The 14,581-nt window shown below is 37.4% G+C and overlaps 1 protein-coding gene across 6 annotated transcripts in view; it reads left to right on the top strand.

Moving 5' to 3' along the window:
- The window catches only part of EYA4 (EYA transcriptional coactivator and phosphatase 4), a 231,456-nt gene that overhangs the window by 892 nt on the left and 215,983 nt on the right, over positions 1-14,581 (top strand). The window lies entirely within an intron of this gene.

Here is a 14,581-nt window from a genome sequence, read left to right as displayed (position 1 = left end):
CGCGAACCGGGCTGGGACCCCGCGGCCATCCCTCCCGAGCCGTGTTTGTGCGGCGCGGCCGCCACCGCTCCCGCAGTTCGCCCGGGTCCGTGAAATGAGAGGCGCCCGTCAGAGGAGTCGCGTTCACTGGCTCGGGACGCGGGTGCCGTGGAGGGGTTAGACCTTCTCCAGGCGAAGGGACCTGGCTGGGGGAGCAGGTTTTCCTCCCGTTTCCGAGCCTGGTGGTTGGGGGTGACGGTGGGACTTAACCGGCTCCCCGTTTCGGCATCGTCGAGCGGGATTTGGAAGCGGACCATGTGCGTGATGGTTTTCTTCTGTGCCACTCAGCAGCCAGAACTTTCGTTTAGTAGCGCTTTAAGGATGGTTCTTTCTTTGTACACGTTATTCGTAACAGCTTGGAGCTATTAGGGAATTTTCCGACCCAGTCCCGGGCAGAGAGAGTGGCGGCGAAATTTTTGTCTCTTCCCTAGTTGGGGTAGCGGCGTCTGCCCTCACCACCACCCCTCTGTCCCCTGCCCTCGAAGACTGGGGGGCTTGTGCTTTGGGAGTGTGTGTGTGTGTGGGGGGGAGAGGGGGTGCAGTTTGGAGCCGGTCTTTTCTGCCCTCTCCCCTGCACTGCGGAGCCGCAGTCCTGGCTGAACCCTAACCGGGGGCAGCGGGGAGGGTGCGGGTCCGCAGGCCCGCTCTGCCCAGGTGCGGAGGAGGAAGGGGCGTGTGTTAGGGTTTCGGAGCGGTTCCACGTGGAGCATCTCCGTGTGCGTGTGTGTTGTGTACTTGATCTGCGAGGAGGTAACAGGAGTCTCGTGTTCAAACCCAGTGGGCTGTTGGCCATTAATTTGCTTTCCTGGCTGTCATTACAGACACTTCCAAAATCTGATACCCAGGAGAACCAACAGGTTGGGTTTCACATTAAGAGCTCATACTTAACAGTTTTCTTTCTCCCTTACCCCTTTTGGCTTGGCACCCTGGGATCAACGTAACTGGCGGAGCGAAACGTATCTTCTCGAACATGGCATTTTGTTCCTCTTCCCATCAGCAGCCACTTCTTGCACCCTCGGGCGCTTGTCGGTTTCGGGGCGGGCTCCGGCGGGATTGAGGTGGGGAGTCCCAGGAGCGTTTTAACAGCCGCGGGCTCCCCGTCAGCAGCTTCTGAAGTTTCCTGTAGGCGTAGGTGACTGACAGTATTGCAAGTTGACGAAGGTGTTTTTCTTTGTTGGGTTGTCTTTGTTGGGTTTTTAAAACCGCCTCAGGACAAGGATTGGACCCTTTTCCTTCCGGGTGGAGCTTCCTAAGCAGAAACATTGTTTTGTTTTATTTTATTTTAAAATATTTCGGGACAGTTTCTAATAACTCCAACAACCAAAAAGTAGGAAGGGGCGTAGAGGGGAAGAATACTAAAACAAAATACTTGATACGTAGTATGGTGCGTTTTAGGACTGCGTTCAGAGGCATTCGTGTATTTTGAAAAAGAACTCTCAAGAAATAGGTAGCGGTAGTAACAAGAGACAAATTGTTCTGTGTGGGGCTAGACTGCCAGAGTCTAATTTTTATGGCAACAATACCAAACTCAGATATAACTGCATCCAATTTTATTGTTATTATAAACCGTAAAAATAGTTTGTTCCACCTGATTAAAAGTTGTAAGTCATTCAGAGTTAAACCAACCTTTAGGAATGACTGCACAAGAGAGTAAAAACCTTTGACAGTGACAGCTTTCAAAATAACATAATTAGATTATCTGGAAACTTCCCTTTTTATTATTATGAAGGGCTGTAGCCTTGTCTTTCATAACAAGTGAGGGTCTAAAATCAATGTGGTTTTCAAAAGCCTGTTTTCCTTTATCAAATTCCTGAAAATAGTATGCTTCAATATTTTAAAGCCATCATAATTAGAGGTTTTATAAACAAAATAAAAAAAACCTTGATTATTTTTATTAGTATTTTATTGCACATTAGAAACTTAATTTGTCCTGTACAAAATGAAAAGTTTGTATATGTATATATTAATAGTTAATATGTATTTTTAAAAAATATGTTCAATTTTAAAAATTAAAAATACGCAAGGTTTGTATAAAAATTGGTTCAAGAACAATTATTATTCTTATTAAAAATGCAGATACTGAATTCTAGAGGATTTGTAAACGGTAGTTGAAAAATTTGTCTGTATAAAAGTTTCTTTTTTGAGGGGAGACTGCAAGATGAGTTTTTCATTTTGCTATAATTTTTTTCTTTTAAAAAACCTCTTTGAGTTAAAATTAAAAGAAAAACGAGTTCTCCATATCTAAGAGTTTCCTTTTTTTATTTATATTGTGATTTGGGGTGTAAATAAGTTTTACATAGCTACGAGAAGTGGAGTGTCCAGTTTCATGTTTTCAATCTCTGTTGCAAGCTCTAAATGGCTGATGCCATATCTAAAAATATATTTGTGTGGCTTGGTATTTAATTTTTTAAAAATTTATGCATTGGAATTGAATTATTCAAAAGTTTTAGAAAGTTAGAATGGTTAAAAACAAGCAAACCCACATAACTATTGTTATGAAAAGTTAGGAGGTTGGAAAGTTCACTAACCCTCAAGTAATAAAATTAAACTTATGTCACCCAATAGAACTTTTTATGCAGAATTCAAGAAGAGGGGAGATAATCCTTTTCAAGACTTAGTGAAGTGCTAAGTAATTCCAGAGTGCAAGTAGTTATTATGTTTTTTCATTATCATTTTTTCCCCCTTCTCGGAGGTAAATGCAGGAACACTGAACATTTAGTAAAAACAGGCCCCCTTTATAAGGAGTTTATTCACCATAGTTCTGTATTGCAGCTGCTGATCATATTTCATGGAGCTGTTAAAGCACTTAAAACCTAAAATTAGGTACTGTCTGGTTGTAAATATTTCAGATCACTCATTTAAGAAACAAACAGAAAAGCGTGCTATCAAAAGTAGAAGACGTTTCAAATCCTCTCATTGAAGAGCTACACAAACTACCAAATGCCTTGTTATTTTTTTACACCGAGAATATAATTATGACAGTTTCTTTTACAAATGGATATTATTTTTACATATTCTAAACTCATATAATATGTCTCCCTGTGGAGTATCTTAAACTAACTGTATTCAGAAATACAGTTGGGGATTTAATTACAATGGTTACTAGGTGAATGAAATCAACACCAAGGAGGAATGGGATGAAGTTGCAGTGTACCTGCTTCTCTTGTGAATTTTCCCCAGTGAACTAAGAAATGACATGCTCTTTCGGGCATTTGTTCTAGAAATGGGTGAGATGCAATGTGTATTTAATTACAGTAATATGTAATACTGCATTTTGCAGTTAGATGTGTTTTAATGTGGAGGGCACTGAATATTCATTAAATTGTACATGGAGCCAAACCTGGTGTCATTGAGCTTGAACTCAAGTGGAAGAATCACATATTCAAAAGCAGAACAAGCAAGTTCGATTGCTTTTGAGTTTGAAGACTTTGTAAACATTACTGTCACCTAGGATTACATGTGGCCCTGCACATTAATGTAATAAGCGTTCCTGACACACCATTTTGCTCTTGAAAGTTTGGTGGTTCTTATCATGTCCCCATCCATGTTTTTACTAGGAGAGAGGTACTGAAAATGAATAGCACTTTTCTTATTTCCCCAACTCTTTTCCCTCTTTCAGAAAAAGAGATGAAACAGATTAATTTAAAAATAGAAACCATTTTAAGTTATCAAAACCACATTTATATGGTGTTTAAAACAGTTTTAGAGAGCAAACCTCTGAGTCTCATGGTAACCTTTTCTGTCATTGAAAGGTGCTAATTGATCTTAGGGCACTGACATAATAGTACAGTTTGATATTTGAAACCTTTCAGCATTGGTCTGGCCCTTTCCTCACCCTGAGATTTCAGTGCATGGTTGATGAAGAATAACACCATATTAAAATGCCAGAAATTCTAAATTTCCCCCATATGAAACATTTTAATAGAAAATAGTCACATTTTAAAGCTTTTATTTATGTACAGTGGTGAATATGTTTTAAGGTATGAGCAAAAGATGTATTATCATGTTAGGATTTTTTAATATTATTTCATCACAGGCACCTTTTTTTAGATTGAAATTTTTAGGTAAACTTGAAATTGCTATGATCACATTGGAATCCTTTCAAAGTGAAGTTTTATTAAACCAATATAAAATAGCCATTTTGAAATTTCATATCTGAAGTATATTTTCTTACTAATACTTATAACTTAAAGTATATTTTAAAATAAAAATTGCCAGTTTGGTTTTTGTATAGTTACAGTTTTTCTGCTTAATCATCATTATTATCACTCATCCTCCTCATCAAATCATAGCTGACTTTTACTTGATATTTACTTCATGCAAAATACTTCTAAGTGTTTATGTGGGTTAGCTAATCTAGTCTACTCAACTATGTCATAAATTAGGTACTTTAATTATTCCTATTTTACAGATGAGAAAACTGAGACCAAGGCATGCAATGGAATGGAGCCAGGATCCCAATTCTGTAGTCTGGCCCCAGATCCCTTATCCGGAAGCAGTGTGCTAGGCAGTTGCTCCTACCAATCATATATGAGTCCATTTTACGTGGTACTCAAACAAACATTTTATTTTTACATTATTAATTATGTATTTATTTCTAAGCACATTAGAAAAATGTGTTAAATTTCATTTTAAGTGTATAGTTTCATGAAAAATATTGTTTAAGACGAGGCCAAAAAAGTATTGAAGTAGAAATAATTTTAAAAAGCACCTATTTAAAGAAACATATTAAATAACAGTGAACAAGTGCTTGGCTGGAATAGCCAAAATCATGAAGATTGGTGGCAAATGACTTTAATTTGGGGAAACTTACTCTGGAATGCTTCCCAAACATCAAGAACTTATTACTAGATTTTTTAATGTTTAACTCACATGTAGACTTTCCCTTTGCTTTTCAAGCCTTATCCATTGGTTAGAAGTGGTAAGTCTTACAGGGTAGTTTTTTTGTTTGCTTGTTTTAAGCCTGAATGCTGGTTATGATTCTCAAATCTACACAATTATGTTGAACCAATTATTAAGGACTGCATCATGAGTTACTAGATGCGAGTTTAAATTATATAGGATTATTCATATTTTGGAAATATTTTCAGCTTACACAGATATCAGACTTTGCAGTTTTAAGGTTTTCTTTAGGTAAACACTTTTGTATTGTCATTATTAATCTTGTTTTAAAATGTTAATGTCTTTTTTTTCCACCGAAGCAGCGGTTTTGATTTTTTTACTTATTTATTCAGCCACAGACCCTTTTATTCATGTGAAAACTGACTTGCTGCCCACTAGAGAAATATCCACTGTTCTGGATATATTCACTAGAAGTATCCACTGCTCAGGATGTGGTGGCCTTCAGATCACTTACCAACTCTGCCTTCTGATCATCGCAGTCTCCCAAAGTCTCTGTGAAGGTCTTTCGGTGTGTGAAATATCACTGGAAAAGTGAACAAGTCTTCTGACGCAAGTGGCCAGATCAGAGTACCTGCTCTAGTATGTTAGTGTGCCATCACTAAAACAAAACAAAACTAAAACAAAACAAAAACAGAAATAACCCAGAACAAAAGACACCTCTCAAACAGCACAAAATACCTTCAGTGTAATGACATAGGCAAAAGGTATGTCTGTCCATGCTAGTGTAACTTGGATATTCTTATTAACCGGTCTGTAACTTTATTTCAGTTTGGTACTGAGAAAATGAAAATAGTTAAAAGGTTTCCCACATAGAGTAATAGGTCTGACGGAGGCACATAGAATTTGTACACGCAAAGATTTGTGTTATTAGAGCATCTTTTCCTCCTTTAAAGATTTTATGAAGAAACATCAGCAGTGGCATAAATTGAACTGACCTTAAATTTTAATGTGAATTGTTGCTCCTTTTTCTGTTTTTCTTTCCTCCTTTCTTTTTAAACTGAAAGTGATGTTTCTTGTGAAAGACCACAATGAAATCATAAAAATTTACATTTGTATGCCGTTAAGTTTAATTCTCCTCACAAAATCAATAGCATTGAATTTGAAATTCTATCCCTAATCAAGTAGGTGTACCACATACTGGGAGAGCTTATTCTCTGCAAGGTCATATACACAATTTACAGAACTCTGCATATCCCCAGAGGGACTATCTATTCATTACATTTCACCTCTGCTTCTGAACTCCCCAATGATAAAGGATTTGAAAACACCTGAATGTTCTAAGAGACTGCATGTTTCTGTCTTAGTGTGTCCAGTATGTTGAAAGTGATGATGACTTGGGGAGTCAACAGATCTCTGAATTAGCTAATTCTTTTTATTTAAAAATTTTCTATTTTAATGCAAATGCATATTCATGATTATGACTCTAGTGATTCTAGCCAAATTTAATGCAAATGGGTGATTATAACTAGTAATTCTAGCTAAATTTAATTATAAGACTGGTGAGCCATGTTCAAATGTCCTTTTGGAGGTTTTCAGTAATCTCATTCTTATACAGATATCAGACTTTGCTTCGAGTAGGTCACGTAAGAATGCAAATCTTGCCGGAACCGGTTTGGCTCAGTGGATAGAGCGTCGACCTGCGGACTGAAGGGTCCCAGGTTCGATTCTGGTCGGGGGCGTGTGCCTGGGTTGCGGGCACATCCCCAGTGGGAGATGTGCGGGAGGCAGCTGATCGATGTTTCTCTCTCATCGATGTTTCTAGCTCTCTATCTCTCTCGCTTCCTCTCTGAAATCAATAAAAATATATTTAAAAAAAAAAAAGAATGGAAATCTCAATAAGTCTGTGAAGAACAGCAGTACTTCCAAAATGTTTCACATGAACTTCCAGGTGTTAAGATGGTTCTGTTTTATTTTGCTTAGTTGACCCAAGAAGGTTTTAAAATTTAGGTCTGTTTTGTTTCCTGAATTGTTGACTTTAGTTTTTGGGCTTCACTCAGGAAAATACCTAGCAAAGTTCTGGGTACACATAAATGATTTTTAAATGCCTTTTCATTATCAGTGTTGCTGAAGACATGCAACAATTAAAGTGAGATGAATAGTTTCCCCCCACTCTGCATAATTTTGAAGACGTTGGGACTTTTAGTTTCTTATTATAAGGTTTAGTTTTTCTTGGCATATACCATTTACAAGGAATGGATAACATAGTGAATTTCTAAGACTCCCCTTCCTATCCCCAGGATGTTCAACCACATTTGTTCACAATTTTTACCTTGGTTTAAAATTCTTTTAGAACTTTCCTCTTGTCTAAGGACAAATTCCAAAATTATTGTCAAAGAAAGTAAAGGGATCTTTAGTGCTCAGGTGGCCGTTCTTATCTCTCACCATCCACTCACAAGAAATCTATTCCCTAGCTGTACAAAACATGCATTTCTCAAATACATCCTGGCCATGTCCATTTCATTTCTTTGTGCATGTGATTCTTTCTGTCTAGAAGACAGCTCTTCTCTGCCCCTGAAACTTCCTTTCCTAGTTCTTTTTCATGACTCAAGATGCAAAATGTTACCTTCTCTGGTAAGTTCTTCTGAACTCCAGAGGCGGAATTGGATGTTTCTGTTCTCTTTACTGCAAAGCTCGAGATTTCTACCTTTAGCATAGCACTTGCCATATTGAAATGTAACAGGTTACATGAGTTCAAATCTTGCTCTAGACTGAGAATTTACTGAAGTGATTACCAATATTTGTCATTTCAATATCGCCAGTAAGCAGGGGTAAGTAAATTCCTGTTCAGCGGAAGCCATTGACCCTGGGAAAAAAAGATACCTACTAAAGAGGACTCCTGTGGCTAACTGGGATCAAATTTAAGTGCAGAGCCTAGAAGCCCTTTCTAAATAGGGGCCTCTCACATAAGTAGCTCTTCAGGGAGAAGCCTGCACTGGGCTGCCTGACTCCTGCACTGAACTGCCTGCCTGCACTGTGTTCTTGCCTTCCCGAGCCCCACAACCCTTACAAAGGTGTTAGTTCTTAGAATTGTATTTCAAGCAACACAACAGAGACTTTCCCTGTCCAATCAGAACTGTACAATTATATCTTCATTAGCTTCTTTACCAACCAATCACAGTGTCTCATTCTAACCAATCAGGACAGTGATTTTTTTGTTTTTGGACAAATCAGTGAGGATTTGGAGTCCTCATTTGTATGAGGATGGGCCTGTCAGGGACCAGGGGCAGAGACTTCTATCTACCTCAGTTCTGCTCTGGCCCTGGGAGAACACTTTCCCTTCCCAACAAGGACTGAAGACAGACTCCCTGTCTTCCACCCACTTCCCAGAAACTGAAGACGTCTCACTGGAGTAGAGGGAAGCTGTATGCTTTGGAGAGGGGCCTTGCCCCAGAGCTACCTCTCAGCAGTGTGTTCCACAGCCATGCAGTTTTATAACTGAGTTTTAGCACAAAGTTGAACTACTCCACAGCTGTACTGTAGCACAATTGAGCCGTTTGCACTGAACAAAGTTTCCTTCTTCACTACACCCCAAATTGGGGATTCCTGTTGGCATTGAATTGGCACCAATGACCTTGTTTAACGATGCCTAAAGTAAATGGGGATGAGAGCAGAGATAGTGGCACTGGACATTCTCTGCCATGAGATTGGGAATAGTGGGAATAATTGTGACCATTGGAAGGCAAGCAACCTTAAGAACAACCTCAGGAATTTCTGGCATTAACTCAGTAGAATTGCAGCTCTGAATCCAGGCCCAACTTATACATATGTGTGCATTGATGTAGAAATCTATTTATATCCCACATGAACATTGGGAAGTCACTGATCTAGTAGATAAGCCAAGGATCCTGAAAATCTCTGGAGATATGGGTATTTTATAGCACTTGAAATCTGAATATCCCATTTATTTTTTATCGCATAATGGTTAAGGACTAAGAATATGGAGCCATACTGCTTGGGTTGGAGCTCCATATCTGACACTAACAACTCTGTAATGATAAGCATGTTATTTAAACTGGTTTTGCTTCAGTTTTCTCATGTGTAATAGAAAATACACATTGGGTTCTTATGAGAAGTCAAAATGTAAATATATGTAAGTATTTAGAATTGTGTCTGATACAGGTTTTAGCCATTATGATTGTATATCCTCAACTAGATTTACCAAAATATTCTAGAGATTTTTAGAGCTGAAAGTCCGTTTGGGGACTTAGACTGGGGACCATAATTTTAGTCCCCAGTGTTCCAAGTACAAATTTGGTATTCAGGGGTGATCCTGGCAAATCTGAGGCTGTATTTGGAGCCCTAAGAGAAGACATTAGACGTGTGTAAAACTTAGCTTTGACCACTTACGTTGCACAATATTTCTTATAACAAATACTTCTGCATATAGTAATCTAGACTTTTTAGGATTTTGATCTATGTGGTTACTTAACTATCTAAGCAATTATAAGAACATTCTATAATGGTGTTGTTATTTTATAACCAATATTTGTTTTCTCAATTGCTTTATTTTTAGCCTGAAGTTACCAGTTATAGGAATTTGTATAATTTTCAGTTGACCTGGGATTGATGAACTCAGTATAAACTTTTCAAAAGATAACTTTAAATATTGCTATGATTTTTATGTTTCTAGAGACACTAAAAAGTTATTAGCACCTCTGTTTCTAGAACTTGTCACTGGTCCTTGGATTCAGATGTAATGACTATACAGTAGAGTGGGGCTGAGGGAGGAAGGAAAGTTAAAATGTCAATTATCAAGGCCCCATGTTTTACTCCTTACCTGGAATTGCTGCCAGCTGCAGCTGTGAAAAAAAATAGGATAATAGTATTGATGTTGTGCCTGGATCCTCAATATATTCTGACCAGGATTTCTCAAACTCTGATGATTAACATTTTGAGCTGGATAAATCTTCCTTGGGTGTATATGACTGTCCTGTGCATTGTAGGATGTTTAGTAGCATCCCTAGTCTCTGCCCACTAGATGCCAGTAGCACCCTCCCCCAAGAAATGACCGTGTCTCTAGACATTGCCAGATGTCCTGTGGAAACAAAATTGCCCCCAGTTCAGAACCCATAACCAAAGTAGAACTTAAAATCACTTGATATTGTCAAAAGATTCCCAGAGATCTACATGAGAGGATTGTTCTGTTTTCAGTCAAGTGTAGATAATCATATCTTCATCCCAAGGTCAAACAACTCTCATTGGTCTGTGTTGATAGATTAACTTTATGCAGAGGGAATTTACAGATAAACTTTACACAGATGATGATCTTCAGCATATTTTTCTTTGCAGGAAATAATATATAAATGGGGAGAGCGAAGTATCTGGAAGTGTATATAGGAAGTAGATATTTATTGAATCAATTATATGTCTAGTCTTTCTGTTATTTTTACTGTTACTTGTTAATATATACTTTTGGATCATTTTTAATAATGATAATTACTTGGCCTTTTCAGTAGATAAATATTCAATTGTAAGAAACGTGTACTTTATTCAGTCTGTAGTGTCAGGAGTAAAGTTACCTATAATCACACTGCCTAAGAGTAAAATACTTATGAATGAAGTCATTTGTTCATTTAATATAGCAATGAATTTTCAAACAGAGCGTTGTTTAGCTTTCAGTTAGTACCATAATTTCAGGATCTTGAGTTTAATAACATTGGTACAATCTGGAGAAAGTAAAAATGAAAATATTGCATGTAAAAGCTTCTTTAGTGAATTACCAAATCCAAATGTATGTTCTAAATCTATAGGTTTAATCTTGACATATACATTTATCTATGAGTTGATGTGCAGTTGACTGTAAGTGTGACTCTAGTCTGAGTACTGCCTCTGATACCTGCCTGGTTTAGGTGTAAATGAAAGATGTTTCAAAATTACTGAAAGGAGCAAAATGGGAACGTATAATGTTAACATAAAATGAGAGGATAACTTTTCCTACAAGAATTTTGGGTTGAATGTGAAAATTACTTTGAAATATGAAACAATATTATAAATAGATGATTAGACTAATATCCAGATGAGTTCTAAACAGTAGAACATTTCTTTTTAAATCCCACTAGTAATTGAAAGATACTTGAAATTCCACACATATGTATTGTGTAATTTAGTGGTTTTACTTTAATTGTATTAAGCAGGTAATCATGTTACTGTGAAGCAGTCAGGTTGACTTGGGTATTTCATATCATTTACTAATGGATGCTGAAGCAAGCAGGGAAGAGGTACCTCATAACAAACTCTCTCTCTCTCTCACCTCACCTTTGATTCATGCTTTAATTTTTGAAGTGTACTTTTAAGGGGGCAAAGTGGCTGCAAATATAGCACACTGTATGTGACCAAAATGTCTTTCTGTTTTCTAAGAAGAGAAGGACCTGACACAGCTACTTGTTCGCAGAAAGATGAAGTGGGTGCTGGGCAACCCAATGACAGATAGGGGCCATTCCAGGGGACTTGGGAGGGGGTTGAAAGTCAGGAGCTTAAATCATGAGTTTTCAGACAATGGAGGAGAGTTCTGCTCTGTGCACTGACAGGAAGTACAAGAAGGGCTAGCAAACCTCATGTCCATCCAGGCACTTTATGCCTGACATTGATCGGGAAGCCTGGTAGCCCCATAGTCATTGGAGAATAGGCAGCAAACCAGAGGTTCTGTTTTTCCAAATGAATACTTCTTGGTTTCATAAATCAGAGACCTCCTTTTGCCCCCAGAGAATTCAAGTCACATATCTGCTTTCTCAGGTTGATTCTTTCTATAGTGGATCCTAATGTAAGACTTAACTATTTTTTATGAATGCTCTATGGCATAAAACACAATTAGATACTTCCTTTCCTCTCCCTGGGAGAGTCTCATGAAGTTCTACACTGCCCCTGCCTTAACCTACTTGCCTCGTATTCGTTCGCTGTCTACCTGGATAAAAAAAAATCTACTCATCTTTCAAGCCTTAGTTCAAATGTCACCTCTTCTGGGAAGCCTTCCTGAAGGCTCAGGCAGAATTTATTCTTCCCTCTCTGTAATACCATAGCACCTTCTTCGGGCTATTAATATAACAGCACATTGTTCTTGGGTTAATTATATGTGAGTCTGACTCTAGAGAGAGTATGAACTCACTGAGGGGAGAGCTCATGTCTTCCCTCTCTAGCCCCAATGCCTGCAGATATTGATGGAAATTCAGTAACTGCAGTGTTCCGTGCATGTCTTCAAAGGACATGCATCCACAGACAGATAACTACAAAGAAGGAACCCTGTTTACATTTGGAAACTGAGTCTGTTTGCTTATGGTCATGGAAGCAGATTTATTAGTTCCTATTCCAACTTATTTAAGGCTTCATTTAGATGAATGTTACTGATTTTCTAAAGATGTATGGGCATTTTGAATACACCAAAATTAAGACATTCTAATTGAGGTTCCTGCTTCCAGTTTTCTCCAGAAACAGATTTTGACCCCTTCAGTCGCTTTCTGCTGAGATAAAGTTCATGTTATTTTGAAGAATTTTTAACCCTCAGAATGAAACACGTCATCTGAGAGGAAGCATGTTCTGTAATTTTTTTTATCAGTGTTTCAAAATATGGGCACCCAAAATCCCAGATGTGTATGGTAAAATTATATGTGGCTTTTTGGTGAGAGAAATTAGGTCTTTTTTCAGGCACAACTGAGGAAGGAAAAAGTTTAGTTTCTAGTGGTTTGTTTTTAGGCATTTTCCACAAAAAAAGATGAGCAAGACCCTTCAAAACCACAAACTTGCTTATTTAAGGGGAAAGAAATGCCTCCCATGTCCAAAAATAACATTAAATTAAAATTATTGTTTCCAATAGTTTCAAAAATTGTGGTTTTATTTCCTTGTATGAGTCATTTCTGAATGCAGTACATGATTTCATACACCATGATGAAGCATATTTGCTCTGTATTGTACTAGGTCACATTATTTATCAGAGATTCAGACCAAAAGAGGAACTGAGCCTAACTCTCCATTTTGCAGGTAGATACTGATGTAGAAACATTAAGTCGAAAGGAAGCCAGAATGAGAACCGCTGCTGGAGGCACCTTAAGCTCTCTCTCAACTCTACATCTTGCCCTTGTTTTCCTTTTTCATGCCTGGCAAGTAGTTGCAAATACTGGAATCAGACTACCTTTGTGGGTATCCAGGCCCTGCCACCACTCATCACATCAGAGTGTAACCTTGGGGGAAGTTATTTACTGACCTGCTGAAAGCCATGGTTCCAGAGTGAAGTAATGGTAGTACCTGCCTTGCGGAGTTGTTATAAGGAATCCCTGCTTTCCCACAGGAAAGACATTGAAAATGCTCGGTGTATATTTTTAATTGATTTCTTTGAATGAACTGCTTTGTGTTTTTGATATTCAAAAGAGGGATGTTTATGCTGCTGAAGCACAGTTTTTTTAAAATCATTTTTCCAAACAAAAGTAATCCAGAAATTTCATAAAATTCTAAAACAAGTGTGATAGGGATTACCAGGGGTAGAGATGGAACCAGGAAGAAAGAGGCTTCTGGAATGCTGATAATGTCCTTAATATTGATTTGATTGTGGTGACATATAGGGGTTCATTTAATAAAAATTCATCAGATGTCTACTTGTGATTTGCATATTTTACTGTGTGCATGTTATACTTTACTAAAAAAGAAAAAAAATAGCAAATATGTGAAGTAAAAAGTGGATGTCCCCACTTTATTCATCTCTTCCACATTCCACAAATCAGGATAAATTGTTGTTTTTCAGTACGTTTCCTCTCAGACATTTTTTTTTTTTTTTTTTTTTTTTGCTATTCAGGTGTAAATGTAAGCACTATAAGAGGGTGTAATTTATCTTTATTTTACATTTTTAACTCCAAATGTTTCATCAGCTGTCTTGAACTTTGCTTTTAGTTTGCTGTATTTTGAACACTTTTCTGTATTAGTACATACAGCTTTGGGTATTTCTATTTAATATGCTTATGTTTTATAATTTAATTGTTCTCTCCTTGTTATTTATTGAGGTTGCTTCCAGGTTTTTACTATTACAAAGAGGGTGCAGAGTTGATTTTTATATATCTCTCTGTACATCTGCCCAATATTTCCGTAGATAAAACTATGGGGGTAGAATCAATAGGGGAAATAGTACGTGCATATTGCAAAGATGGTACCAAAATACTTTCATAAAGGTTATAACACCTTACATCTCTATGATGGTACGTGCATCTTTCTTATAAAAGCTAAGGGCAACATTTTCTGCTTAATTGAGCATTGTGAGTATTTGTGCTCTGGTTCAGAAGACGGTGCTATAGTGGTAAATTCCTTGAGATACATACACTAATTAGACTAGTTCACTGATAAGCACTAATAATTCTGTTAACCACATTGATAATAAATCTGTTACATATAGTTAATATCTTAAGAATTATTACTACTCAGTTATATGAGTGATTATATTATATATATTTATACTTTTTAAACTAATTAGTAGGTAGAAAAATCAGTGTATATCATATTTAAGATGTTTTCACCTAGCCCCACGAAATATTTATAAGAATTATTATGAGACATGTCTCTAACTCTGATGTTGCAGATCAAAATTTATAAGGATTGTTTATTATTATTCTATTAAGAGCTAAATGTGAGCCTGGCACAGTTCAAGCTAAGTACCTTACATATA

The sequence above is a fragment of the Myotis davidii genome, unplaced genomic scaffold (genome assembly GCF_000327345.1).
Source record: "Myotis davidii unplaced genomic scaffold, ASM32734v1 scaffold266, whole genome shotgun sequence".
NCBI lineage: Eukaryota > Metazoa > Chordata > Mammalia > Chiroptera > Vespertilionidae > Myotis > Myotis davidii.
Note: the sequence above shows the minus strand (reverse complement) of the source record. Positions and strands in the feature narration are given on the sequence as shown.